The sequence below is a fragment of the Heterocephalus glaber genome, unplaced genomic scaffold (genome assembly GCF_053883595.1).
Source record: "Heterocephalus glaber isolate CG9 unplaced genomic scaffold, H.glaber_assembly_v1.0 deba00000331, whole genome shotgun sequence".
NCBI lineage: Eukaryota > Metazoa > Chordata > Mammalia > Rodentia > Bathyergidae > Heterocephalus > Heterocephalus glaber.
Window position 1 is genome coordinate 20,709,786 of NW_028258142.1, and position 6,014 is coordinate 20,715,799.

The following is a 6,014-nucleotide window of genomic DNA, read 5'->3' on the forward strand; positions in this document are numbered from 1 at the left end:
AATGTAAGCCTTAATGTATCCTTCATTTAAACCTATCACTTGCTTGCAAGAAGTCTATTCACATTTTGTTTCAGCATATTCAGAGCAACAGGATATGATAGTGGAGTATTTCCTAGTTTGATTTTCTTTAGTCTGAAGAATTTCCAGAATTGGACAAATCTAAACGGAGTGTTGTGTACTCTTAAGCCTCAAGAGGTTTATGTCTTTATGTAGTAGAACTCTCAGAATATTTACAGGAAGGAATGGAAAGGGTGAAAGTATAATACTATAAAATTTAAATTAAAAAAATCTGAATGGCTATATCTTTGACAGGGTCCTAGGAAGATGAGTTTATAGAAACCATTTAAATATCAAAAAGGAGAGCTGAAAGCTAGATGTTTGAGGTGTGCTCCAAGCTGTAGAACTGTCACATCTATTTTCTTGCAGCATTACAGGAAGGGGTCTGGCAGACAATCTGAGGTCTTCAGAGGGTGCCAATACCCCATATACCCACAGAGCTATACCTCACAGTGCCAAGAGAAAATCTATTCACTCAGTAATGGCTGTATCTGTTTGAAAATTAATTTACTTGAATAAATTCCCATTCTCCAGAAAACAAATTCAGAGACTACATATACCCTGCTGATGGAACCCAAGTAAAGTATGTTTTACAGATGGGAGATTAATATGGCCAAATGTTTGATGGCACTTTCTTTAAAAAAAAAAAAAAGGATACACATCACAAATAGAAAGCAGCTGTGAAAAAGAAAAGCTAACAGCTGACAGATATTCTAGTGCAAGAAACAGTATTTTAGAAACAGAATAATGATACATGATAGTTCCTGATGTAGGGTGTGTGTGTGTGTGTGTGTGTGTGTGTGTGTGTGTGTGTTGTGATGATCATAGGAGAGTGTACAATAAGAATAGCTAGCTAATAGCTAAGAGTATCTGAGACCCTTACAGGATCTCCATTTAAAAGACATTTTTTTATGTGATGGAATTGTATTTGTGCTAACAAGCTATTTTTTCCAATGAAGTTACCCATTTTCACCTTGAAGTCAATAATTGCTTAGAACCAATTAATATAATCTACTTTCTCTCAATACCTAACTGAGATCACTCTATTGAAGAGCGAGAAAGGTTGAAGAATTGAGCAAACACATGAAAGATCTGACTTTGGGATGTAGGGCACTACAGGAATATGTAGCCTAGGACAGACAGTGTGTACACAGGGGTCAGTAGGCAATAAGTGAGAAAGTAGAATCCAAAATGAGCTGTAAGAACACCAAGGAAACTGTATCCGTTTGGCAAATGTGGCATGAATGCTTTTCCTTGAATGCTTTTCCTTTCCTATGCCTCACCTTAAAAAATTGCTAATACTCAGTGCCAGGGATTTAGCTCAGTGGTTCCGCTGCCTGCCTTGCAAGTGCAAGGACCCGAGTTAGATCCCCAGTATCAAAAAAAAATTACTAATAATCCAGTAGATAACTTTAAAAGACATATGAAAAGAATAAAGTCACAAAATGGAAAAAATAGGGGCAAAGGATTATGTAGTAAATTGTATTATCTGTTTTATAAAAGAAGTGAATCTGAACTAATTAGAGGCAAAGTTAGTTTGGAGAAATGATAGTTCACATGGTTTAACAAATTTGATCTTTAGAATAAGTTTTCCTAGATGATACATGATGACTTTCAAGGGCAAAAAGTAAAAAGAAGTGGCATATAAATGGGTAGTTAGCATATTCAGTTTCCATTATGGAACTTGGTCTCTTGAAATCAAGCCCTACAACTGGTCCTACTACTGCTGATGTTTCTTACCCTCCTGTGCTCTCCCCAAGCCAGTGTTTATCTGGGAGAAAAGCAGACTCATCTCATTTTGGCTAGGTTGCACTCATTCATTATAGATCCTGGAAGATATTGCCCACAAGACTATCCTGCACCAACTTCGCTCATAATGTTCTACCTCTTGAAACATTTTTGCAATAATTCTCTGAAAATCCCTGATGTCCTCAGCTTCAGCTGTGATTGTTTCCTTTACCTTCTTATTTTAATGGAAACTTGACTCCTTCCTGAGGCTTTACTATGAAGCCCTCTCAAAGACTAGCTGTTTTCTTTCTCAAACACTCCCTACCACAGTATCTGAAGGTGAGTTACACATTCTCTTTGATTCCCATTCGCATTACCAGACTTTATTTTTCCTAAAATGTCCAGATTTGATTCTCATTTTGATTCTCATCACCCCTCTTCAATGCATCTACTCCCATCAGCAATACATTGATTGCTTATTATCCTTCAGTAACTCTATTCCTTCAGTTTATTCTTTATCCAGCTTAAACTGTAAGCTCAATCACTCTAATGACTCCCTTGTACACAATCTCTTCTACTTTTTCTTACCCTGATCTTGGTGTAGCTATTTGGGCAACTGCTTTGACTAACCTTTCATCTTCACTTATTCTGCCCCTGCACACAAGCAGTCAAAGATTGCTGGAGAAACCATGTTCATAACCAACTAACATTAGTTAATGTTTTCGGGTAGTGTTGTTAGTATTGCTATCTCCTCACTATATTCATTCTTTCACCAGGTAAGATGATTATACCATCTTGTCTTTTGTTCTCTCTCAATTTTATTCTATAATAATTTGTGTGCATTCTACTTTCCCTGTCATTCCTATGAGAGTAAGTAGCTGTTATGGTTTGGATTTGATGTGCTTCTCTACACATAGCAAAACCATGTGTTGGAGGCTTAGTCCCCAGTGCAGCAGTGTTCAGAGGTGGAGCATTAGATTATGAAGGCTCTGACTTCATCAATGGATTAATCGATTGGTGGATTCATAACTTAGTAGATTATTGGGAGGTGATAGAAACACTGGGGAGTGGGGCATGATTGGAGAGAGTAACTCGTTGGGGGCATGCCCTTGAATTGTATATTTTGTCCCTGATGGATTTTTCTCTTTTTCATTCTCTCTTTTTTCCTCAGCTGTATTATCACTGCACTACTTAAAGGAGGAAAGGTTTAATTTGGCTTATGGTTTCAGAGGTCTCAGTCTGTGATCTGTAGGCTCCATGGCAGAAATACCACGCAGAAAGGTGTGGCACAGTGAATCTGCTTAGTTCATGGGGACCAGGCAGCAGAGTAGGAAAACAGCTCCACAGAGGAAAGGGCCAGAGACCAGATATAGTACCCAAGCCAAACATCCATGATCCACCCAGAAATATCCAGACATGTGCTTTACGAATCCCTAGGTGGCTCACAAGCCAATCAAGTTTATGATGATGCTTACCTGTCTCATTGTCCCTGATGAGGTGAGCAGCTTTGGTCCACCACATATTCCCTGCTGAGATGTTCTGTCTTGCCAGAGGCCCAAGGTGATGGGGTCAAGTGATCATGGACTAAAACCTCTGAAACTGTGAGCCAAAATAAATCTTTCCTCCTTTTCAGTTATTTTTATAAGGTACTTTGTCACAGTCATGGACAGCTGACTATGACATTAGCTATGTTTCCAGCCAAGACTTGGCCTTCCTTTTGTGCACTCATTATCATTTTCCCTTGTCTACTCGAAGATATCCTTCTTTAAAAAAAAAATCTCACTTTTCTATCTCGCACTAGTAGTTTTCCCTTCTCTGCTGAGCGATTTCTATGAGCCTACAATATGCTGTAATTTTTTCAATATTAAAAAAATGAAGCTTCTTCAGCCACCCAAGATGCTCAAAGTAAAGAAGGCCAAGAGAAATAAGGTAACCCCAGGCCATGTGTTCTGGATGAAGCAGTAGGCCTAGAATGTATTAAGTCTACATCTTGAGATAAGCCCTAAGAATTTTGACATTGGACAGGACATCCAGCCCAATGGGGATCTTACTTCTTTTGTCAAATAACCTTGCTACATCCAGCTATTGTGGCAAAGGGTGATTCTCTTTTAGGAGAGTGAAAGTAAGTACTGTAATTAACAAACTGATCCAGGCATGGACTACCAAACAACCACTCAATGCTTACCCTGGCCTACAAGTATAGATCAGAGACAAAGCAAGAGAAGAAACAAGAGACCACTGGCCCAGGCTGAAAAGAAAGCTACTAGCAAAGAAGCTGTCCCCATTAAAAACACCTATCCTTTGAGCATCAATTAATGTTGTCAGCACTTTGGTAGATAACAAGAAAGCTCAACTGGTGGAGATTGTACATGATGGGAATCCTATTGATTTCATTGTCTTCCTGTGTCCTCCATTTTAAGGAAGGGAAAGACCAGACTGTGACATCTAGTCCACAGGTAAATGTGTACTCCTCTTGCCTTCACCAGCCTTCACATAGTCTCTGGATAAACTAGTGGAAACTGTCAAGATCAATTAAGTGACAGACATGATAACGTATGCTGCCACTGGAAGGTAATATCCGAGATCCAAAATGTGTGGCTCACATTGCCAAATGGAAAAGGCAAAGGCTAAAACCTTTAGCACTAAACTGGGTAAATGAATACTATTGAGTGTTCTTTAAGTAAATAAGATTTTAAAATGCCTCAAAAAAATTAAAATCATCCTTTCCTTCTGTTTACTTCATGTCACTCCTTCTTCTGATAGCAAAACTCCTTGAATGAGACTTCTACACTTCCTGATTCCAATTTCTGTCCTCTTGTTTTCTCTTATAACCATTCCAATCAGGCCATCATTCTACCCTCTTATCAAGGGTTGACCCTTGCAGATTATTGTTCAGTGATCTTCACTTTGCTGAATCCAATAGGTGAATCTCAGTGTCCATCTGAAATGACCTCTGAAAAGCATTTAACACAGAGCATTGCTCTCTTCTGGAAACAATTCTGTCATGTATCTTCTAAGAAATCAGTCTCTTGGGTTTTCTCACACTTTTAAGTTGTTTCTTCTCGTTTTTCTCCTATCTTTTTTTTGTTATTCTTTCCTTTTTCTTCCTTTCTTTATGTTTCTATTTTCTCCTTATCTTTCTAATCTCTAATGATGGAATTCCTCTAGACTAAGTGGTTGGAAATGTATCTTTACTCAAAGAAAGCTCATATTTTTAGGTACCATATCCAGTTGGATATATGAAATGCATCTCAGAGCCCTTGATATTTCACTATTGCTTAACCCTAACTTGCTCTTTCTATAGTTTTAGTTAATGACTACTTTATCTTTCTACTTATTCAGGCCAACTATCTTGATGTTATCTCTGGCTTCTCTTTTTCTCTCACATCCATTACCAGAGACCCCTGCAGTGGATCTTATCTCCTGCTCAGTGCCACAATGCATAGCAAGAAGAAATGATGAGAAGAAAGACTTACAGACAGCATTAAAGAGACAGAGACAGGAAACTAGGATGACCAGTGCTTGAGAAAACAAAGGCTTGAACAAGCAAAGGCCCTGAACAGCAAGAATCATCAATATTTATTGAGGTCACAATCATTGTTAAGTTGCGATAAGGGGCTATATAAAGGGGCTACCTGTGGTTGTTAGGGATACATTGCTGACACAGACAAGGCTTGTAAAAGAAGAGACAGAGCATTTTTGTATTGGGCTGAGAATGGAATTTCGTTAAGAGTCACTCTGACCTTGGCTGTGTGTTTTCTCACATGCTTTGGTCAGACTCACTTCTTTTTTTTATAATTCATAAAGTTTATTGGTACATCTTAGGTATACAGTATGATGACATTCATCATTGAGAATTTGTACCTGTACATAATTTATCTTGGTTCTTATTTTTTCCCCCTTCCCCTGCCCTCCCTTCAACCTCTCCACCCCTCCCTATTTACAAAGACCTTGATTCATTTTTTTCCTTTTCTCATATTTTTTCCTTTACCTTCTTTCCTTTCCTTTACTCCTTGACTTTCCCTTCCTTCCCTTTCCCCTTTGGACCTATTCTTCCTATTTCACATTATCTATTATACATTTTGGTCCTCATTTACTCTTTCAGTTTCTCACACCAGAGAAACTATTCGGTATTTACACATATGTGTCCTATTTATTTCACTGAAGAGTATGGCCTCAATGTGCATCTATTTAGCTATAAATGTCTCTAGTTTCTTATTCTTTATGGT